The sequence below is a fragment of the Eriocheir sinensis genome, chromosome 44 (genome assembly GCF_024679095.1).
Source record: "Eriocheir sinensis breed Jianghai 21 chromosome 44, ASM2467909v1, whole genome shotgun sequence".
Taxonomy (NCBI): domain Eukaryota; kingdom Metazoa; phylum Arthropoda; class Malacostraca; order Decapoda; family Varunidae; genus Eriocheir; species Eriocheir sinensis.
The window spans coordinates 53824-78118 of NC_066552.1; the positions used below are offsets into that span (position 1 = coordinate 53824).

General features: G+C 46.2%; 1 long non-coding RNA gene across 2 annotated transcripts; it reads right to left on the reverse strand.

The window, feature by feature from the left end:
* Positions 1-2205: 2205 nt before the first annotated feature.
* On the reverse strand, positions 2206-5423 carry LOC126980228 (uncharacterized). Of its 2 annotated transcripts, XR_007732981.1 has the most exons (4): positions 4946-5040; positions 3869-4078; positions 3293-3635; positions 2206-3127 (listed from the first exon to the last, which is right to left on the reverse strand). It is a non-coding gene; the product is annotated as an uncharacterized LOC126980228 (long non-coding RNA). The 2 variants fall into 2 exon arrangements; XR_007732980.1 differs by having other exon boundaries at positions 3293-4078; positions 4946-5423.
* Between the last annotated feature and the right edge of the window lie 18872 nt (positions 5424-24295).

Sequence of the window (24295 nt, forward strand, 5' to 3'; positions counted from 1 at the left end):
AAATCATTGAAACAAAGAAGACAGCCAATCAGGATCAAGGAAGGTGATTGCAAACAAATGGCATCAGTGACGAAAACTACCGCGAGTAAGTATTTTTTCTTGTCCGTACAGCCAAGCTAAGATGGGGAAGACTAGTGAGTATTGGCCAGAGAGGAGGTTACCGTGCTGGAAATAACGATGGTCAAGAACTTTAGATGTGGGGCAGTTGTCAGGTGCAGCAGAGGTGTGTGTTTTAGAGGTGAACAACGTTTGCAAAGTGTGTAGGTACAAGAGGAAGTTAGAGGCTCAGGAATGCATGATACATGCATTGAGGAGAGAGATGAGGGAGCTGAGGAAGAGATTTGACAGTGCTCAGGAGAGGAAAGTCCTGGGGGCCGGCCTAGCAAGGGCAGTGGACAAGGGAGAGGCAGGTGGGAGCACTGGTGCCTGATGGGGGAAGCAAGATTTGACATTCATGTATGTGTGAAAGGGGGTCGACAATATGATTGAGCACATGCTACTTGAGTGATGTATATAAGAGAAAAGGGCTTATGATAACAGCAGTGACAGAATGGAATAGGATGTTGGAGAGGGAATGGTATAGGATGTTGGAGGGATGTAAAAGGTGATTAAATTCATGCAGTATTATTTCAGCTGAGGTAATTTTCAAAGCTGACAGTTGTCATTCTTAACCCCTTCCCGGCAGAGGATCTATATATAGACGTTTCGAAATTGGGACTTTTGTCGGCGCGTCTATATATAGACGTTTGCTTTCATTTGCCCACACTAGATTGTAGCATGGTCTATATATAGATGATTCCTTACTGCTAACAAAATTAACAAAATAAATCGTTATTTGGCATCTCAAACCCCCATACACTTACCGACATTGCCTCTCAAGGACAGTCACCGCTTGTGCTTTGTCGGTGGCGGATGTGCTATGCACATCAGCTAACACTGGGACTTTATGCATTTTTTTCCTATTTTATTTTATTATTAGTCTATCATGTCAAGGAGAAAGAGACCTCTTAAGACGGAAGAAATGATTTCTTTGGTAGCTGAGGATATAGATGCTGATTTTTTAGATGATTTTGATGATTCTGACTCATCTACTGTCAGTGATTACACTGATACAGAATCTAAACCTTCATATAAATATATCAATATACATATAACCAATCAAACTTAAATAACATCTATATATAGATTCAAATGTTTGTTCAGTTTTGCGGCAGAGTCTATATATAGACGTCAATCTGGAATGCCCACTTGCGGGGAATCTATATATACACGTATGGATGAAAGTCGACAGCGTCTATACAGAGATCATTTTTTTTTTTTTTTGTAGTACATACATCTGCCCTGCCGCCGGGAAGGTGTTAATCATCATAAATCATTTTCAAGACTCAATTCTGACCTGTCACATTGCGTTGATCTTGTCATTTTTAGTCAGTTTTTAGTCAATTCTTGTCATTTTCCATCTTTTGTTCCTCAGGTATATTTTGCAAATTGATATCAGATTTATTTCCATTTATTTCATTTTGGGAGCAGGCATTAAGGCCAGGTTACCTTATATTTAGTTCAATTAGGTCAGATCAGGTTAGGTTAGATTTAATTTGATTAGGGTAGTTAGTTTTAATTGTGTTCAATGAATGTGTAATATGCTTCAGTTATATAATGTGTACTCGCCATTGCCAATGGAGCTTGGGAATAATAACACATGACTTAGTCATTCACTTTTTTTTTTATTGGATTAACCCGCAGCTTGGGTAGATATTACAGCTTGATGTAGCACGTAACAGCTAATACAGCACAACAAATAAGTAATTACTGAGAAATCATATATACAGGAAGGTACTTGGTGTGGAAGAGAAATGGCTACTAACTCTGCCCTGTGCACAGGGAGTGTTAAGTGGTGCCACAAAGAGATGCTCAGGGCTGAGAAATGTAAATCAAGTAGTGGTGCATTATAGGTGCCCAGTTTGTGAAAGAGGGGACAGGAAACAGAGGAAATAGGTAATTGGAACTATGTGGCAAAGCAGAAGGGAGGAAAGGACCTGCAGAAGCCACTGCCTCAACAGACATTTTGAAATGGTTTGACTATAGTAAGTCTGCTGGTCAACAGAAAAATATTCTTAATGTCGTGCCTGGCATGGGCACTCCTTAATAATGTTGGTTAATTATACCTCAAAGTAGAATTAATTGTTGATCACTTAAACCAGAGAGTAAAATTAGTAGTTTATTTACCAAGTCTTATAAGGCACCGTTATCGCACACAGGGTTATCATCTGCCAAATAATATGGGTAGCGTGACTTTAAGAATATTACTTAAGGTAAATATATTTGTTTAAAGATTCTGATGATGAATTAAGGTTCAAGGGACAGGATTCAGCCATACAAGACTAAATTGTCGCTCATAACACCTAGAACTCAGTCTAATTATAAACTAACATGTAAACACAAGAAACAAGTAGCACCAACACACAAACAAAACCTATCAAGTGTTCCCACTAACATGTGGTAAAAAACCTGCTCATTCAGTCTAACACCACTCATCAACTTAATTAAGCCTTGACTACAACTACTGAGTGTTTGCACTCAGTAGTGGTTACCCCTGATAATGACACACACACCATTTGTCCTTTTCCCTCTTTCCTCCTCCCGCACACAACCCCCAGGGCATGCTGGCTTGGGTCCCGACAGCAGTCAGCCAGCCTACCATCAGACAGACTTACTTCGACACCTCTGTATGGGGCGATACCTCGTATAAGAGTCGTTAAATATAATATTATAGCCTAGGTATATTGAACACTTCTATGTATGTGAGGCCGGTTATGCTATACGAACCAACAAGTTGGAGAGGATGACATGGAGCCAAGAGTGCAGAATGCTGAGATACATGGGGCATGTGAGATGGACAAGTAGGGTATCAAACTAGGTGATAAGAATGAGTGGTGTGGAGGTGGTGCCCCTCTTGATCAAAGACGCTGAAGTTAGGGTTGACTGAAGATCTGCTGGGCAGCATGTTGGTAACCCTCCGCCACTTGTCAATGGTTGAAAACTCTCAGCGTCTTGCGGTGGGAGTCGAGTCCTCTGGATCACCACGTACACACGCTGACCACTCGGCCACCGGTGCACCATATGCAATCTGCAGGTCTAAGCTGATATTAATTAGATATTAATAATAATCGCCATATAAATTATGATCAAGAATGCCGAACATGTGGCCATTATGATTTCTTGTTTTGTTCTTATGTACATTCACATTTGAAAGTAATCTATTACTAACTGCAAGGTCTACATATATGCATACCTATACTCAGGAAAAGAAGTTTCTAATAAATTCCTGCCTGACAACTTGACCAGGAATCAGTCTGTTGTTTCTCACAGGCTGAACTGTTACTTCTTCTGCAGCGATCCACTCAGTAGTTGTGCAGGAGCATACAAGAAGTCGCAATCTTCATAGTCTTCTTGGGGTCATACTGCAAACTTCCTCCTGACTTATGTAGGCACCTGCACCTTGACTTGAGGATCCCAAAGGTCCGTTCGACAACGCATCTTGTCCTGTGATGACTTGTTGTAGCGCTCCTCCCCAGGTGTTGTCGACCGTCCAACTGGGGTCATCAGGAATGGCTCTAGAGGATACGCAGTGTCTCCTGTGAAGTTGAAAATTCATTAATGCATTATTTATCATTATGAAATGCATGAAAACTATCTTAAAAATTCTATTAATATCTATTGCTGTGGTTGACATCTTTATCTCATGACTGGCCTTTTCACAAAGTACCCGAGTTACTTTATCAATGGCCCTTGATTGGTTATTTCCAACACCATTTCCAATAACACCTTGAAAGCTGCCACTCGCAAAAAAACTTAGTGTAGCCAGAACCTGGGTGTGTGTTGGGAGTGCATGTGCCCTCCTGGTTCTCCTTTCCAGGTGGGGGTGAAACTCATCACAGAGCCTGATGATTTCCTGACGGGGAAATCTATACACCTGCAACAGGTGTTCATCACTGACATGTAGTGGGTCGAGTGGGTCCCGATATCTCCTTTCCCTGCACAGTCTGCGATTGAAAATGTATGCCGCAACAAGCTCCATCTGTGAAACACAGAAATAATTACATTACTAGAGAGGACTAGAACATACGGTAATTATTTAAGACACATAATTGTAACCTAATTAAATGGCCCTTAAAAGGTAAAGAAATATCAATGTTACGGTAAGCTAATTAAATGGCCCTTAAAAGGAAAAGAAATATCAATGATGCTGTTATCTAAAAATAAATTGAGGACGTAAAGCAAATAACAATAATAATAAAGAAAGAAACATGTTTAAAAAATATGAGTACAGCTCCCCGAGCCAAAGCCTTCTTGGCTACACCTAAATCTCCACAACTAATGCACAAACCATGCATGAGTGACATTTATGTGACCCCTGCCACATTGAAATAAAGCTATACACATGTATGGAGGCTATTACAGCTTCATGGGATAAGAAATACTAATCCAGGCCACCTGAGCCAAAGCCTTATTGGCTACACCTAAATCTCCACAATTAATGCACAAACCATGCATGAGCGACCTTTATGTGACCCCTGACACGTTGAAATAAGGCTATACACATGTATGAAGGCTATTACAGGTGCATGGGATAAGAAATATTAATTCAAGCCACCCGAGCCAAAGCCTTATTGGCTACACCTAAATCTCTACAACTAATACACACATCATGCGTGAAAGACGTTCCTGTGAACCTTGCCACGTTGAAATAAAGCTATACACATGTATGGAGGCTATAAGAGCTTCATGAGATTAAAAAATATTGATGTATGCCAACCAAGCCACCGCCTAAATCGGCTACACTTAAATCTCCACAACTAACCCACACGTCATGCGTAAAAGGCGTTCCTGTGACTCTTGCCACCATAATGTAAAGCTATACCTAAGTAGGAGTGCAAACACGTACCTTATATTGTGTATAGAGGTGGAGATGTGGATGAGGCGGAAACACTCCTTCAATGGCGACGGGCTAGGAGCCTAGGACGGAAACTGGTACAGAGTAGGTGATCTGTCCTTAAACCTAAGTGATTTTACATTAATCAGAAGGCTCCTAAACGTTGCATTTCTACTCTAGTTGATATTAAGTTGAAGGAAGAGAGAGGGTTTTCTTTACAGGAAATTTGTTTGGGAATTTCATCAGAAGTCATTAAGAAAAAAAAAACTCCTTTGGGTACCGGTACCGGTACCGGTACTAACGGTACTTGAGTTTTCGGTACCGGTACTACCGGTACTCAAATTAACGGTACTTGCCCATCCCTACTGGTCGGATCTAGTCCCGCTCCCGAGCAGTCAGGCTGAGGGGCGACCTGACGTCACAAGATGGCGTCTAGGACGTTTTTTGAACATCGCACGGGGCAGCACTTGCAACCACAATGGCGGATTTAGGACCGTTTGAGCATCCGCCGCCAGTGACCGGATGCTCAAAAGTGGTCGTAACTTAGTCACGGCGATGGTTGTAAGTCACTGGTCCCTTCGTAAGTTAGCTCCATACTAGGACCGTCCTGCGACGCGATGCACAGCCCGGTAGCCGCGGGGTACTAAGGGTTAGTCCTATGGTTCACGAGTAGTAGTAGTAGTAGTAGTAGTAGAAGTAGAAGTAGTAGTAGTAGTAGTAGTAGCGGTAAGAGTAGTAGTAATAAACAGTTGTAGTACTAATAGTAGTAGTAGTAGTAATAGTAGTAGTAGTAGTAGTAGTAGTAGTAGTAGTTGTAGCGGTAAGAGTAGTAGTAATAGTAGTAGTATTAATAGTAGTAGTAGTAGTAGTGGTAGTAGTAGTAGTAGTAGTAGTAGTTGCGGTAAGAGTAGTAGTAATAGTTGTAGTACTAATAGTAGTAGTAATGGTAGTAGTAGTAGTAGTAGTAGTAGTAGTAGTAGTAATACGTGGGAGACAAAGTAGCTGAATGGGTGAGGGAAATAGATGCATTGTCTGCCATTGCCAAGACTGAGCCACACGCTGCCTATTCAGCGTACACCCATGGTATCCAACATCGGTGGACGTTCCTGATGCGCACCATCCCCGGCATCAGTCCACTCCTCCGACCACTGGAAAATGACGTCAAGAATGTATTCTTGCCGGCGCTGGTGAAATCTCATGCTTTGGGGGAGGAGGAGAGGGATACGCTATCACTTTCCCCAAGACTGGGTGGGATGGGGATCACCAACCCTGAGAAGCTGGCTGATAAGGAGAACCAAAACTCCATCAGCCTTACCAGGTCACTCATCAACAGGATCATCGCTCAGGAGGCAGAGGGCGAGATAGACCAAACAGAAATAAGATAAATTAAAAGAAAAATCTCAGAAGAAAGGCAACAGGCCCAAAAAGACGAGCTGAACCGTCTTACACACCACCTGTCCACAGAAATGGGTAGAAAAATACACACAGCACAGGAGGCAGGCGCCTCTAACTGGCTAACGTCATTACCAATCAGAGCAAAGGGCTTCAGCCTCAACAAACAAGAATTTGTCGACGCCGTTGCTCTGAGATATGGCTGGCCGATTGAGGGACTGCCTGATCTCTGTGCATGTGGATCACCAAATGATGTCACCCACACCATGACATGTAAAAAGGGAGGCTTCGTCTGTATTCGACACGATGAAGTGAGGGATCTGACAGCCAGCATGCTCGGGGAGGTATGCCAAGACGTCACTACCGAGCCGGCGCTGCTTCCCCTGGAGGGCGAACACCTTCGGTAAAGGACGGCCAATACCTCACAGGAGGCACGGGTTGATGTAAGTGCCCGCGGATTCTGGGTGCGCGGACAGCGGGCGTTCATGGACATCCGCATATTCGACCCGATGGCTGCCTGTCACCGTGAGCTGCCCCTGCAAGCCGCCCACCACAGGAACGAGCAGGAGAAGACAAGGGCATACGGTGAAAGAATCCAACATTTGGATCAGGGCAGCTTCACCCCCCTCGTCTTCACCACATCCGGCGGGATGGGTCCCAGGGCCCAATTCTTCTACGCACGCCTCGCGGAGCTAATCTCAGAAAAGAAGCATCAGCCAAGGAGCCACGTTGTCGCCTGGATGAGGTGTCGCCTCTCGTTCTCCCTGCTCAGGTTGGCCATCCTATGTCTCAGGGGCACCAGACACTCTGGCCCAAAAGCCACCAACATCTCCAATATGGACTATGAAGCCACAGTGGTGGAGAGTGACATTAGGGTGGGTCGGGAGTGACTTGAGTAGGGAAGGAAAGGGGGATCTGGGCGTAATAGGTGATAGGGGATTTAGTGCTAGGTAGTATTAGTGATATGGTTGGATGCCACAGTCATTAGCGAACAGAGTTGGGGCTAATGACCTCCAAGCTATGGAGCCCTCCACGATTAAGTGTCGAGAAAATAAACATGGGTGGAGGTATCATTTATAGTAGTAGTAGTAGTAGTAGTAGAAGTAGTTGTAGTACTATTAATAGTAGTAGTAGTAGTAGTAGTAGTAGTAGTAGTAGTAGTAGTAGTAGTAGTAGTAGTAGTAGTAGTAGTAGTAGTAGTAGTAGTAGTAGTAGTAGTAGTAGTAGTAGTAGTAATAGTAGTAGTAGTAGTAGTAGTAGTAGTAGTAGTAGTAGTAGTAGTAGTAGTAGTAGTAGTAGTAGTAGCAGTAGTAGTAGTAGTAGTAGTAGTAGTAGTAGTAGTAGTAGTAGTAGTAGTAGTAGTAGTAGTAGTAGTAGTAGTAGTAGTAGTAGTAGTAGTAGTAGTAGCAGCAGTAGTAGCAGTAGTAGTAGTAGTAGTAGTAGTAGTAGTTAGGTTAGGTTAGGTTAGGCGTGGTCGCCTGGATGAGATGCAGGCTGTCCTTCTCCCTCCTGAGGTCAGCCTTGGTCTGCCTGAGAGGAACCAGGTCACCTGCACCCAAAACCACCCGCATTGCCGACCTGGACTTTGAGGCGACGGTGGTTGATAGTCGTATCAACCACAAGCTCTGTTAGCTTAAAAATAATATGTTTAGTAAGGTTTGTAATATTAAATAAAGATGGTTGTCGGCCACAGTCATTGGCGGGATGGGGCCAATGAATTGCTTTGTGAAAGGATATGAGAGAATATACCGCTCACAACGCAACTCTAATAGATGGAGGCCCGTAGTAGTAGTAGTAGTAGTAGTAGTAGTAGCGGTAAGAGTAGTAGTAATAGTAGTAATACTAATAGAAGTAGAAGTAGTAGTAGTAGTAGTAGTAGTAGTAGTAGTAGCGTAGGGAGAGGACGTGCTGTGATTAGCTCCTTTGTTTTGTGTCATAAGTTAGGTCCTATAGCCGATACCGCCTTGGAATGTATACCTTCGTACGCGTGAACGTGCAGTGAACGTAACGAAATACAGTGCAATCTGGTGCCATTGACGATGCAGGTGTTAATTACGAATTACTGCTTTTTGAGAGAGGCCGTGTGCTGGCCGGCAGTGTGAGAAACATCGGTGTAACGATAAATATTGGGTCAAGTGGTTACGGAAGAAAGCCCACGTCCCCTCGGTGCTTGTCAGCGACGCTCGACTCTGTGGCGGACGGCCGGAAGGTGGAAAATTGGAAAGCAGAGCTGAGGGAAAGAGGGAGGGAAAGAGGGAGAGAGGGGAAAGGAGGGAAAGAGAGTGGAGAAGAGGGTGAGAGAGTGTTAGAGGAGGATGGGAAGGGTGTGTGATAGTAGAGAGGGGAGAGAGAGAGGGAGAGAGAAGAGAGAGCAAGTTATAGTTTTTCCATGTACATCATCCAATATATTTTCTCAGTATGTCAAATAGATTAAATGTCAGTGATTTATAGGGGAGTGGTGAGTTCTGGCAGGCGTGTCGGGATGGGCGGAGGTGGGTCAGTTTTCAAGACCGAGGGCAAACAGTAAACAGCCTCTAACCCCCCCCCCCCACCCCCCTAACGCTACCCACGCACATCCCCTCACTTCCCGGGTCCCTGCTAACCCCGCCCCGCTGCCCAGTAACTTCCCACCCTCGCCTGAGGGCCATAAAACACAGAGTATCTGACTCGAACTGCTGGTAATGATATCACTACTACTACTACTACTCAACTTTAATGTGTAGGGTCAGGTGCATTAGTAAAATTGTAAAGTGTTGGCGAGGAGCAATGGTAGTGGAAAAATAAACAATCATTCTAATATTACCGTAAAGGTAGAGTAAGCATATGTAAGTATATGTCTGTGTGTAGGTATATGGGGAGACAAGAGTCAAGTGGGGTCTACTACTATTGCTCTATTCATCACCACAAATAGCAACTAAGATACACTAGCATGCATAATGGCACCGAAATGGAGCCCCCTCAATGTTGCATTTGTTCGTCTCGAAATCAAAACTGTGTTCAATGCTCATGCGTAAGACGAGGCCAGCCCTGTGTGAACTGTAAGAGAGGGGGAGACTGTCGAAACCCAAACAATCAACGGCAGGATGTGGAAAATGGGGAGCAACCACAAGTGGTGCTGGGTGGACAGGCCAATGAAGGCGCTGGAGATGATCAGGTGGAGGGGGGTGCAGGTGGCGAGAGACAAGGGCAAGGTGACCAGGGTGAGGACGCCTCGCGCGAGCTCCGCTTCTGGCAGAGGTGGACACTCGAGGAGACAGAGGAGTGGGTGCGAGACGCTTACAATCATGTGGTAACGTTTTCTTCCAATAACGTATTTGAGGCCCCGAGATGTAACGCCACCAAAACCTTGATAGAGGAGAAAACCTACCTCATTAGAGCGTACAACAACTCCACGCAAATCGCCCCCTACGCTTTAAAGATTCTGGCCATACTACCGCACCTCATATGCCAACGGACTCACAAAAAGTCGAAACAATCTGAGGACGTGAAGGCGGTACAAAGAAGAATGGAGCTGTGGAGGAAAGGGGACGTCCGGAAGCTACTTGACGAGGCTAAAACACTGCAGGAGAGACTTGGCAGACGTAACAGTCGCAAGAAGGACAGTAACGACAGGGCTAGAAACTTTGCTGACAAGATGAGACAAGGCAAAGTGGCCATGGCAACTAGATCACTGTCAATAGAAGATGAGGCAGCGGGAGTCCTTCCCATGACGGAAGAGACACGCCAGATCCTCAAGGACAAGCATCCAGATGCTAGACCTGCACACCCAGAAATGAAATTCCTTGGAGACTACACCCCACCGCATCGAGTTGTCTTCGACCATATTAGCGGTGACGTGATCTGGAAGCACGCCCTTCACACGCAGGGAGCGGCTGGACCATCAGGCTTGGATGCCAAGGGGTGGAAACACCTCCTCAGTAAGAACATCTTTGGGAATCCAGCTGTGGATCTTCGCGACGCAATAGCCGCCCTAGCAAGAAAATTGGCGTCAGAGAATTGCCAACACCTCGAGCCTTTGATGGCCTGCCGGCTCATCCCGCTGGATAAAAAACCAGGCTGTCGCCCCATCGGGATAGGGGAGGTGCTCAGGAGGATCATAGGCAAGGCTGTCATGGAGGTGGTGAAGGACGACGAGGAAGGCGGTGGGAAACCTCCAAGTGTGTGCGGGTCAGCAGGCTGGATGTGAAGCGGCCATTCACGCTGTCAGGAGAATGTTCGAAGACCCAGAATGCGAGGCGGTGCTGATGGTGGACGCTGCAAATGCGTTCAACAACATCAATAGGTAAACAGCACTGCACAACATCAAAATCAAGTGCCCTATATTCGCCCAATATATTGAAAATACATACAAGGAACCTGCCAGACTGTTCATCAGCAGTCATAATGACCAACGACTTGGAGACCCGGTGGCCATACAATCCTCAGAGGGCACCACCCAGGGGGACCCAGTGGCCATGGCAATGTTTGCCCTGGGAATGATGAAGCTGCAGGACATCATCCGCCATGAAAACACCAACGTCAAACAGGTGGCGTATGCGGATGACCTCACCGGGGTAGGAAAGTCTGCAGACCTCAGGAAATGGTGGGACCTCGTCAATGAACATGGCCCTAAAATAGGGTACCATCCCAACGCCACGAAGTCTGTGGTGATTGTAAAACCAGAGGCATACGATCGGGCCAAAACAGCATTCCAGGGCAGTAACGTGAAACTGTCAGTGACTGGAGAAAGACACCTCGGGGCAGCCATTGGAACAGCTGAATACAAAACCGAATATGTGAAAACGGCTGTAAAGCGCTGGGAGTCCGAACTGCAGAGACTGAGCGAGATCGCCAAAACAGAACCGCAGGCAGCCTACGCAGCATTTACGTACGGTGTCAAGCATAAATGGAACTACCTCATGAGGACAGTTCCTGATGTTGCTCCGCTACTAGAACCTCTGGAAGATGCTATCAGAAACACCTTCATACCGGCGATAGCAAATGGGAGATGTCCCAGTGACCAGGAGAGAAGATTGCTGGAGTTGCCGCCAAGAATGGGTGGGCTCGGCATCACCAACCCGCAAAATCTGGCTGAGTCTGAATTCGGGAACTCAATCCGAATCACAGCCTCCTTGACCGGATATATTACCAATCAAAATGAAAGGGGAGAAGACAACCCTCAAGATATTAGGTCACTAAGGAATGAAATCTCCAAAAACAGAGAAGGAAAACAGAGACACTCTGAGTGACCTAATGAGAGAACTCCCAGAAGACACAAGGAGGAGGACAGATATTGCACAGGAAGTGGGCGCTTCAAACTGGCTAACCACACTACCTATCAGGGCAAAAGGCTTCAACTTAAACAAAAAGAATTTACTGATGCCCTTGCCCTCAGGTATGGCTGGCCAGTGGATGGGCTCCCAAACATGTGTAACTGTGGCTCACCCTTCAACCAAAATCATGCCATGACATGCAAGAGAGGAGGTTTCGTCTGCATGAGACATGATGAAGTAAGAGACGTAACAGCTCAGATGCTGAAAGAAGTCTGCCACGACGTGACTGTGGAACCCATGCTGCTCCCTCTGCAAGGCGAACACCTCGCCAGACGCACCGCTAATGTTTCGAACGAAGCACGAGTGGATGTTAGCGCCAGAGGGTTTTGGACTCGTGGACAAAGGGCATATTTTGATATAAGGATCTTTGATCCCATGGCCCATTGCCACAGAGACCTGACCCTTGATGCAGCCCACAGAAGAAACGAACAAGAGAAGAACAGAGCATATGAAGAAAGAATACAGAATGTGGACCAGGGCTCCTTCACCCCGGTAGTATTCACGACGGCAGGAGGGATGGGACCAAGGGCGCAGAGCTTCTACGCAAGACTCGCCGAAACACTGGCGGATAAGAAACAACAGCCAAGAAGCAGTGTGGTCGCCTGGATGAGATGCAGGCTGTCCTTCTCCCTCCTGAGGTCAGCCTTGGTCTGCCTGAGAGGAACCAGGTCACCTGCACCCAAAACCACCCGCATTGCTGACCTGGACTTTGAGGCGACGGTGGTTGATAGTCGTATCAACCACAAGCTCTGTTAACAAAATAAAATGTTTAGTAAAGTTTGTAATATTAAATAAAGATGGTTGTCGGCCACAGTCATTGGCGGGGTGGGGCCAATGAATTGCTTTGTGAAAGGATATGAGAAAATATACCGCTCACAACGCAACTCTAATAGATGGAGGCCCGTAAAAAAAAAAAAAAAGTAGTAGTAGTAGTAGTAGTAGTAGTAGTAGAAGTAGCGGTAAGAGTAGTAGTAATAGTAGTAGTACTAATAGTAGTAGTAGTAGTAGTAGTAGTAGTAGTAGTAGTAGTAGTAGTAGCGGTAAGAGTAGTAGTAATAGTAGTAGTACTAATAGTAGTAGTAGTAGTAGTAGTAGTAGTAGTAGTAGTAGTAGTAGTAGAAGTAGCGGTAAGAGTAGTAGTAATAGTAGTAGTACTAATAGTAGTAGTAGTAGTAGTAGTAGTAGTAGTAGTAGTAGTAGTTTTTTTTTTACAACAAAGGAGACACTCAAGGGCACAAAAAAAAGAAAACAATAAAAAAAAAAGCCCGCTGCTCGCTGCTCCCAAAAAAGAATCAAAAGAGGTGGCCGAAAGAACGGTCAATTTCGGGAGGAGAGGTGTCCCGGTACCCTCCTTTTGAAAGAGTTCAAGTCGTAGGCAGGAGGAAATACAGATGAAGGAAGATTGTTCCAGAGTTTACCAGCGTGAGGGATGAAAGAGTGAAGATGCTGGTTAACTCTTGCATAAGGGGTAGTAGTAGTAGTAGTAGTAGTAGTAGTAGTAGTAGTAGTAGTAGTAGTAGTAGTAGTAGTAGTAGTAGTAGTAGTAGTAGTAGTAGTAGTAGTAGTAGTAGTAGTAGTAGTAGTAGTAGTAGTAGTAGTAGTAGTAGTAGTAGTAGTAGTAGTAGTAGTAGTAGTAGTAGTAGTAGTAGTAGTAGTAGTAGTAGTAGTAGTAGTGATGATTGGTAGTAGTAGTAGTAGTGATGAGTAGTAGTAGTAATAGTAGTAGTAATAGTAGTAGTAGTAGTAGTAGTAGTAGTAGTAGTAGTAGTAGTAGTAGTAGTAGTAGTAGTAGTAGTAGTAGTAGAAGTAGTAGTAGTAGTAGTAGTAGCAGTAGCAGTAGTAATAGTAGTAGTAGTAGTAGTGGCCCATTGCCACAGAGACCTGACCCTTGATGCAGCCCACAGAAGAAACGAACAAGAGAAGAACAGAGCATATGAAGAAAGAATACAGAATGTGGACCAAGGCTCCTTCACCCCGCTAGTATTCACGACGACAGGAGGGATGGGACCAAGGGCGCAGAGCTTCTACGCAAGACTCGCCGAAACACTGGCGGATAAGAAACAGCAGCCAAGAAGAAGTGTGGTCGCCTAGATGAGATGCAGGCTGTCCTTCTCCCCACTGAGGTCAGCCTTGGTCTGCCTGAGAGGAGACAGGTCACCTGCACCCAAAACCACCCGCATTGCCGACCTGGACTTTGAGGCGACGGTGGTTGATAGTCGTATTAACCACAAGCTCTGTTAGCTTAAAAGTAATATGTTTAGTAAGGTTTGTAATATTAAATAGAGATGGTTGTCGGCCACAGTCATTGGCGGGGTGGGGCCAATGAATTGCTTTGTGAAAGGATATGAGAGAATATACCGCTCACAACGCAACTCTTAATAGATGGAGGCCCGTATAATAAAATAAAAAAAGTAGTAGTAGAAGTAGTAGTAGTAGTAGTAGTAGTAGTAGTAGTAGTAGTGCTGATAGTTGTGGAGGTAGTAGTAGTAGTAGTAGTAGTAGTGCTGATAGTAGTGGAGGTAGTAGTAGTAGTAGTAGTAGTAGTAGTAGCAGTAGTAGCAGTAGTAGTAGAGAGAGAGCCTGAGAGGAACCAGGTCACCTGCACCCAAAACCAAACGCATTACCGACCTGTCGCCTGCGAGAGTGGAGTGCTTTGTTCCAACCAACTGCAGGAGGGTGGTGTCAAACTGGGATATAGTCCAGCAGCGTTTTTATTCTGCCTTAGGTCAGTGCGCGCAACAGAGACTAATCCCACCCAGGTTGCTGGCCCCAGTCTAAGAGATAGGCAATGGATTAGCTCTAGTGAATGCAGCACGCTCAAGGGCCAAAACAGATCAAGATGTGTGAGACTGATGAGAAGGAGGTGTTCTACAGTAAACTCGACTCTGTACTAGATCATTGCCCCAAATGGGACACACTCATACCTTGAAGCTAGTCAATACATTGTTTAATTTGCATGTGAATCCTGTGAAAGGCATAATGTTTTATCATACATATACTGTACACTATACAAGCAGGATAAGGTTTTCTCATGTGCAGAGTTAATATAGCATGTAGTTTTCTTGTAAATTGTATGCAAACCCACATATGCTAGATTTTTTTTTCTATTGACAAATCTCTAATATGATATATAGTACACACCTTTGGTACTTATATTAATTGTTCCCATTTTGTTCCTTACTAGACTCCCTGTTTGGGGAATAATCACACATGACTTAGTCATTCACTTGTCTTTTGATTGGATTTCTTACCTAGATGGGGAGAACCCCATCTAGAATCAAGTGACGCCTCCAACCAAGACAGCAAGTAGAGAGTCCTTTAAATGATCTGATGGTTGGCTAATGTGGCATCACCAAGACCACACAAACCACTGCCATAATACTCTTGAGCAAGTGGCAAGACAATGCAGTCAGGTTGGCAATCCCGAGTGGAGACCACAGCACAGGACACAATTTTACAAATCAAAGTCATACTCAACAACCCTAAGTCAATCAAAATCATACAAAATTTGACCAAGAGAAGTGTCGAGATGCCGTTTAAAAGCATTAACAGAATTCACTACGACAACTGATTCAGGTCAATTATTCCAAATGCTAATGACCCGCACTGAGAAGAAACGAGCTCGAACATCAGTGTTGTAACGAGGAACAAAAAGCTTGAAGGAGTGGCCCCTTTTGCCTCTGTTGTGATTTTTAACCAAGAGGTGACCTAGATTAGGACAAATCCCTTTCATAATGTAGAACACCATAATAAGATCAGCTCTGCTCAACCTTTCTTTAATGGAGTAAAGACTCAATCTAGCGAGACATTCACTATATGGCAGACCATGAAAACCTGTAATTTTCTTTGTCCACCTCCTCTGAACATTTTCTAAAAGCCTAATGTCTTCTGTATAGCCAGTGAACCAAACCACAGAGGCAAAGTCCAAGATAGGGCAAATATGAGAGATGAAAACTGTCTTCATGAAATCAGGAGATCTGCAAAGGGTACCCTTTAAAATACTGTAACCAATGCCTCCAGCTTGTGCCAGTGATTTCTCTCACATGCAAGTGAAACTTTAGGGAGGAATCCACCCTGACCCTAAGATCTTTATAGTTATCTACATCTTGTAAGGCTTGGGTTCCCATAAAATATGGTAAAGGAACAGGAGCATCAAGGAAATTCCTATAAAAGTTCATTCTGGCACATTTACCAACCGAGAAAGATAAACCACAAGAACTGCTTGTGTTGTAAAGAGTGTTAATGTCTCTCTGCAAAATACTATGAGAAATTAAATAGTTAGACTTAGAAATTGCAGTAGCTAGGTATAATTTTAGATTATCAGCAAGTAAGCAAAACTTACAATTTAGTTCTGAAACAACATGATTGATGTAGAGAAAAAGCAAGGGACAATTACCGACCCTTGGGGAACACCACTCCTTACATCCGCTTTATAACTCTCACTACCATGGACAACTACTTGCATCTTTCTGCCACTTAAATAGTCTTTCAGCCATCCCAGCAAACACCCCCCAATCCCAATACTAGACAGCATTGTGAGTAATAATCTATGATTAACAACATCGAAAGCTTTCTTGAAATAAAAAAAATATCATAACCACTGACATACCACTATCATAGAAATGAGTCACATAGTCATAGGTATATAACAGTTGCTCAAAAACTGATCTCCCCGATCTAAAACCATACTGATACAGGGAAAGTAAGTTATTATCTTCCATTTGAAATTTTATAATTTTCTGTGGTAAAGATCAAATCCAATATATTGTTGGATCGAAGATAAGTAGCCTGCTTGACCCACTGTATAAGACCCATAGAACTAAAAAAAAATCAAGAAATTGCTCACCAAGTAAAGAACTACCAACAGGAACGTCAGAGGACCAATAAATGGAGGGCAGGTTAAAATCCCCAGCCAGAATAAGTTCTGTACCCTCACAAACAGACTCAAGGTAGGAGATGAGAGCTCTATATTGTCCACCAAAGAATTACGTAATTGGAGGTCTGTAAACAACCAAGACAGTAACACCAAAATCCGGCAAACATACCCCAACTGTGTTGGGATGATCATTAAAGGTTCTACCAACCTTAATGTCATTCCTAATATAAATTCCAACACCATGTTTTCTTAGGTTAGAAGGAGAATCATTTCTAAAGAAATTGTAACCAGCTATACTGACAACAGAGTCACTGATGGCAGAATTAAGCCATGTCTCACACACACCATATAAGGCTACATTACAGCTAGACAGTAAATCTACTAACAAGCTTATTTTATTCACCAAACAATTTAAATTCAAATGAACAAAAGTAATAAAAAAATTATATACAAGGACGTTAATAACAGTATTGTTGTGCTGGAAGCTTCCCCCGGGGTCCATGGGCCTCTAGAAGGCTCCGGGAGGAGCGAGCAGGGGGGCGGGGAGCAAGGCGAGCCGTCCGCGCCCCGTGGGGCGTGGCCAGACGCCAGGCGGAAAGTGTTGCCAACTCGCATATATTTTTGCTACATGTTCTTGTATGATCTAAAATATACTGTAACATTCTAGACCAGTGGTTCTCAAACTTTCTGACATTGTTACCCCTGACAGCGCAGAGGTAGAGGACAATTACCCCTAACCCCCATTCCTGTTCATTTACAATTATTTTACATGAAATTATAGGAATGGAAAATATAATATTTAATTATTTACTCATTTTAATGCATTTTTTTATTAGAAAATCAGTATTTAATACAGAATAAGAAATTTAGGCATTATTTCCTTTGATAAGAGATAAAATTAAAGCGTTTTTACTTTAAATTTATAGCTAATTGGAATGAAACCTTTTTTTTGGTGATTAAGATAAATATAACAAATTTTATTGCTACATTAATCAGAAAAAATAATGGAATCCTAGTTTTTAATAAATTTTAATATATTTTATAACTAAGTTGTAAAAAATGTAACTTCCTTTTTGGTATAACTTGCATAAAATGCATATGTTTGATATTAGTTAGTCATTAAATAATTCTTTAATTTACATGTTTTTATCAATCCTGCGAGAGCAGGATTAGGTTTCGATTTTGACGTTTCGGCCCGATCATAGTGGGTGCCGGATGTCCGTCCGTCTGTCTGTCCGTCTGTCCGTCTGTCTGTCTGTCCGTCTGTCCGTCTGTCCTCGAGTTCTTGTCCGCCACGCATCTCCTCCTAGAGTTCTTGATGGATATCAATGAAACTTCACACATTTTGTCAATTTGGGGTGTGTGAGTGTCGTGGGCTATAAAGTTTTTTGATACCTCAATATTAAAGGGGGTTTACGGAGTGGGGAATTGACCCCCCCAAAAATTGAGAAAGGGAACAAATTATCGTATTCTAATGAAATTTCTTACATAATGCTTTACTAACCGGAGGGAACATATGGGCGAAATTTCATTAGAATACGAATATTTTAAAGGGGGTTTACGCCCCCCCCAAAAAAATTATATGCATTCGCAGGATTGGGTATGCAGTTTTGTTAAAAAAAACTGCACTTCTACTTTATTATTATTTATCAATTTACTGAATTTTACTCTAAAGTATTTTTAATTTTAGAAATACCTCATTACCCCTCAGAAACGGCTTCATTACCCCCATGGGGGTAATTACCCCCAGTTTGAGAACCACTGTTCTAGACTGTACTGTTCTGGATATATATAGGAGAAGAGGGCGAGAGAGTCCCAGTCCCAGTCATAGTAAGCTAGTGGTAAGTGAAGAGTCAGAGTGAAGTGTACTACTAAGGAAGAATATTAAATTACAGAAGCTGTGTAAAGTGTTTACATATCTCCCTCCCACGGAGTCTCCTGACGGCGACACGAAACTCAAGTACACGTCCGGCATAACATTGGCGTCAGGAGTGTAACCATTTGTTTTTTCGCCATGGAGACTCGTTCCCAAGCTGCCCAGGGGGACGACATGTTGACTGAACTTTTGGAAGCCTTGAGACTACAGGGGGAGAAACAAGAAAGAGCACACCAAGAACTCAAAGAACAACAAGAAAGAGCACACCAAGAACTCAAAGAACAACAAGAAAGAGCACACCAAGAACTCAAAGAACAACAAGAAAGAGCACAGCAACAACAAGAAAGAACACTCCAAGAACTCAAAGAACAACAAGAAAAAGCACACCAAGAACTCAAAGAACAAAAAGAAAGAGCACAGCAGCAACAAGAAGGAACACTCCAAGAACTCAAAGAACAGTTAGAAGATCGCTTCACAGGATTACAGCCACAGCTAAAAGCAGTACAAGATGGAAGTGAGTCAGTGCGAAGAGAAATGACTGATGTGACCACGAACTTGGGACAACGCCTGATAGAAGTGGAGAAAGAACACACAAACCTTCAACAAGAGATGGAGGTGGTACGGGAGACGACACACAAAGAAATATTAGAAGTAAGTGACAGAGTGAAGGCCCTTGAAGACTGCTTGGCTGGAAACGGACAGCCAGTGCCTGCAGGGGCTAGTTGTACCCATGATGCTTCTCCTACGCAAGTCCGGGGTAGTTTGAGCCCTGTTTCGCCTGAGTTTATCCCCGCAAGAAGTTTCGCTAGCCCCATGAGTCTGCTGGGTTCGCCTGTTAGAAAGAAGCCTCAGGAGTTTGATGGCAAGGTCTCCTGGGAGGCTTACCGCGCTCAGTTTTAGCTGTTGGCAGCCCGGAACGGATGGGATGACCAAGAGTGCGCGGTACAGCTGGCCACTAGCCTGAAAGGGGCGGCGCTGGAGGTCCTTGCTCAGCTCGACAATGCGACAAAGGGCAGCTACAGCGGGCTGGCACAGGCGCTGGAGCAACGATATGGGACCAAGCACCAGAACGAGCTCTTCAGGGTTAGGTTCAGAACCCGCAACAGGAGGCGCGGCGAGTCTCTTCAGGAACTCGCTCAGGACCTTGAGAGCATGGCGCACAAGGCATACCCAGGTGCCACCTCTGACCTGCTGACGGTTTTGTTGCGTGATCAATTCATCGATGCCCTGGACAGCCCTCAGCTGAAGATACAAGTGAACCAAGCTAAGCCAACATCAATGCAGGAAGCTCTGGCACGTGCCATGGAGTTTGAGTCCTTTGTTAGGTCTAGCTTGTCAAGCTTCAGGGACGACTCGACTTCTGGCTTTAGGGCACGGAAGGGCGCTGTCAGCGACACAGACAGGTTCCAAGGAACGTGCTGGTACTGCGAGAAGGTTGGGCACAAGGAGAACGAATGCTATAAGAGGAAGAAGGAATATGAAGGTGGCGCTAAGAAGAAGCCCAGGGAAGGACCCAAGTGCTGGACCTGTGGAGAAAAGGGGCACTGGAAGAATGAGTGTCGGAAAAATGTGCCCCCAACGAGGGACCACCTCTCGGGAAACTAAGAAGGACTGGTTCACGGGGGCAACGACCAGTCTGTCCTGTACATGCCCCGAAGATATCAGTGTGCAGGAGAACCACCATGACAAGCTGCCAAGTGGAGGGCAAGGTTGACGGAGTGTTGTGGCCTGTGGTCGTCGACACAGGCTCGGAACGCACATTGGTGCGGCCTGATGTGGTGAGTCATCGTCGGCTTCCTAAGACGCCGCATCGACTGTGCTGAGTCACAGGACACTACGCAGAGCTCAGAGGCCCAGTGGACGTGAAGTTTGAGCTCGGAGGAAAGGAAGAGCTCCTCTCTGTCTACGTGGCTGACATGGACGATCCCTGCATCCTAGGTATGGATTATCTTGTCTCCCACAGGTGCGAGCTGGACTTCCGCGCTAAGCAGCTGACTGTAGGAGGAAGGAGGGTGCCACTGACGACTGTGAACAAGGAAGACCTACCAGTGACGGTCAAGCGCACCACCATTATTCCTCCGAGGTCGGAGATGCTGTTACCCTGTCAAATTACGGGTGCCCCCCCGGCTAGCCTGTGTGTGGTAGAGAGTGGAAATAGATGCCCGGTAGAAAACGGGGTGATTGTAGGTAGTACTTTGGTAGACCCTGCTGCAGCGGAAGTGCCTGTCGTCGTGGCCAATGTCTCCTTCAGCCCAAAGAAAATAGAACAAGGGACCATGGTGGGGTTGTGCCAAGAGATCGACCAGGAACCGAGAACCTGTGTCTGCAGGAGAGCCCTGACGAAGCCCCAGGAGGAGCTGCTCAACTACCTGCGGGATCTGTTTGACAGGAGCCCCAAGTGTCTAGAGGAGCCCCAAGTGGAACAGCTCAGGGAGCTTCTCGTGAGGAATGCAGATGTGTTTTCCACAGGAGACCTGGACTTGGGGTGTACGTACCTGGTAGAGCACTACATCGACACAGGTAGCCACCGCCCAGTGAAGCAAGCTCCTCGAAGGATGGCACCAGCCCGTCGCAAGGAGATGGATGAGGTAATGGATGATCTCCGGCAACAGGGGTTAATCGAGCGGTCCAGCAGCCCGTGGGCGTCTGCTGTAGTGCTCGTCAGGAAAAAGGACGGTTCCCTCAGGTGCTGCGTGGACTACCGAGCCCTCAACTATCTCACCATCAAGGATTCATACCCACTCCCACGGATCGACGACACGCTCGACGCTTTGGTGGGCTCCAAGTGGTTTTCAACACTGGATATGAAGTCTGGGTATCACCAAGTCAAAATGGCGGAGCAGGACAAAGAGAAAACAGCCTTCTCCTATGGTCAAGGCCTGTGGCAGTTTAAGATCATGCCCTTTGGCCTTTGCAATGCGCCGGCCACGTTCGAGCGGCTGATGGAGAGGGTGCTGGAGGGACTTCACTGGAAGACGGCACTCATCTACCTCGACGACGTGATTGTCTTGGCCAGACCTTCGAACAGGAGATGGAAAGGCTATCAGAGGTTTTCGCCCGGTTTAGAGCTGCACACCTTAAGCTTAGCCCGAAGAAATGCTGCCTGTACCAAAAGGAGGTCCAGTACTTAGGACACATCGTGAGCGAGGCTGGAGTACGCACTGATCCTGAGAAGGTGGCTGCGGTAAGGGACTGGCCGACACCCACCAACGTGAAAGAGCTGCGGAGCTTCCTCGGGTTGTGCTCATACTACCGCAGGTTTGTGAAAGGCTTCGCTACGATTGCTGCACCACTGCACCTCCTGACGAAGAAGGGGCGCAAGTTTGAGTGGACAGCGGAAACTCAGGTTGCCTTTGAGAAGCTCAAGGAGGCCCTCATCAGCTCGCCCGTACTCACCTACCCAGACCCCTCTAAGCCTTTTATACTGGATTGTGATGCCAGTGATGAGGGGATTGGTGGAGTGCTGTCCCAGGCATGTGCCGACGTGGAATGGGCTGTGGCCTACTTCAGCAAGAAGCCCACCCCAGCCGAGAAAAACTATTGCGTGACCCGGAAAGAACTCCTGGCAGTAGTCAAGAGCCGTGACTTTTTCCATGCTTACCTGTACGGTGCAACTTTCACCATCCGCACGGATCACGCTGCATTGCGGTGGTTGAAGTCACTGAAAAACCCTGAGGGCCAGCTTGCTCGCTGGATAGGTAAACTAGAGCAGCATCACTACACTATTGTGCACCGATCTGGGCTAATACACGGTAACGCGGACAGCTTGAGCCGGCGCCCCTGCCTACCTGAGTGTCAACATTGCCTCCAGAGGGAAAGCGTCCAGAATATGTGCCGCCGCACTACAGTGGAACAGACAGCGGAGGTGCCATGGGAAGACTTGGGAAAACTGCAGCGGGAGGACCGAGATCTGAGACTAATTATGGAGTGGCTGAGTCAATCGTCAACGCGACCTGGGTGGGAAGTAATCTCGAGAGAAAACCCTACCACCAAGAATTACTGGATTCAGTGGGACACTCTTCGGATGGACAACAGGGTGTTGCAGCGACACTTGGTCTCTCATGATGGTCTTGACCACTACTGGTCCACGGTGCTACCTATGAAGTCCCGGGAAGGCGTCTTGAAAGAAATGCACGACAGCATCACCAGCGGACACCTTGGGGTAAAGAAGACACTGAGTCGCCTGCGCCAAAGGTTCTACTGGGTTGGCATGAGGAAGGACGTGGAAGAATGGTGTCACGCGTGTGAGGTGTGCTATGCAAAGAAGGTCCCCAAGAAGCGTCACCGTGCCCCATTGCAACTATACCAGGTTGGAGCCCCCATGGAACGGGTGGCAGTGGATATAGCAGGACCCTTGCCTCTGACGACGAACGGAAATAGGTACATCTGCGTCACAATGGATTACTTCACCAAGTGGCCGGAAGCCTACGCCATCCCTGACCAGGAAGCCACTACCATCGCCAAGGTTTTGGTGGAGGAGTTCTTCTGTCGCTTCGGTGTGCCTAACGAGCTCCATTCCGACCAGGGAAGGAATTTTGAGCCAACAGTCCTTGCTGAGTGCTGCAAGCTCCTGGGTATCAAGAAGACCCGGACCACCCCTCTGCACCCACAGTCAGATGGAATGGTGGAGAGGTTTAATTGGACGTTGGGCCAGGAGTTGGCCAAGCAGTGCAACATTGATCAGTCTTCGCGGGATCAGAAGCTGCCTGCGCTTCTCATGGACTACAGGTCTGCCGCCCACGGGACTACGGGGTATTCACCGGCAAAGCTGATGTTTGGACGTGAGCTGCGATTGCCGGTGGACCTACTGACAGGAAGGCCTCCTGGGGAAAGCCTTCCAAGGGACGCCTCCAGTTTTGCCCGTCAACTAGAGGAACGGCTGGAAGAGGTGCACCATCAAGTCCGTGGTGCCTTGAAGTTCTCCGGGGAGGCCATGAAGCGCGGTTACAATATGAGGGCAAGCCACGTTGACTTCAAGGAAGGAGACCAAGTCTGGCTTTACAACCCGCAGAGGAAGAAAGGACAGTCTCCGAAGTTACAGAGCCCCTGGGAAGGTCTTTATACTGTGCTAGAACGCCTCTCCAACGTGACTTACCGAATCCGGAGAACGGAAAGGACCAAGCCGAAAGTTGTCCACGTCAACCGCCTATGGAGGTACCACGGTCCGGGAAACTACATCTGGAACAACTACAGACACCCAGCAGCCGACGAAAACGCAAGGGACGTCCAGGACCGAGAGGAGGTCGACGACGACATAGGCCTTCTGGACCTTTCAGCCGAGGGAGATAACCTCCCGGCTTCGGCAGATGTTCCAGGGACACCCCAAGAAGCGGACGACGACGATGTTTTGTCTTGGTGGGTAGAAATAACCGCGCCTTTTTACCCGAGACACACCCTTTTCCCCGGGGAATTGACCTGACTGCGACCTCACAGCAGCTGTTGGTTTGTTCTCCTAGATTTATTTATTTATTTTTTTTTTTACGTCGCTGCCTGTTGCGCCGGTAGGCATCTTCCTGGTGGGGCCTGATGGTCGGCCCAAGGCTTCTTCCAGGTGGGGCCTGATGGTCGGTCCAGCCCGTTCTGGCGCAGGCGAGTGTTTATAGTGGCGCCATCTTGCATTGGCTCATGCTGCCCCCCGGAACTCGTTCTTGATTCGCTTGGACGGCTTCCTCTAGAGTCCGGGTTGATGGGTGGTCTTCAGGACAGCATGTGGGTAGTTTTAAGCCACTCGGCGGTGACTGAAAAATCCGAGTGGTAGCGTGGGGATTCGAACCCGGGTCGTCCATCACGCGGTGAATGTGAGCCCAGTACGCTACCAGTTCGGCCACCGCCTACCCACATTTTTGCCCAGAGATTTGACCTGACGACCTCACCGCAGCTGCGTACTTTGTTATCGTCTTAACGCG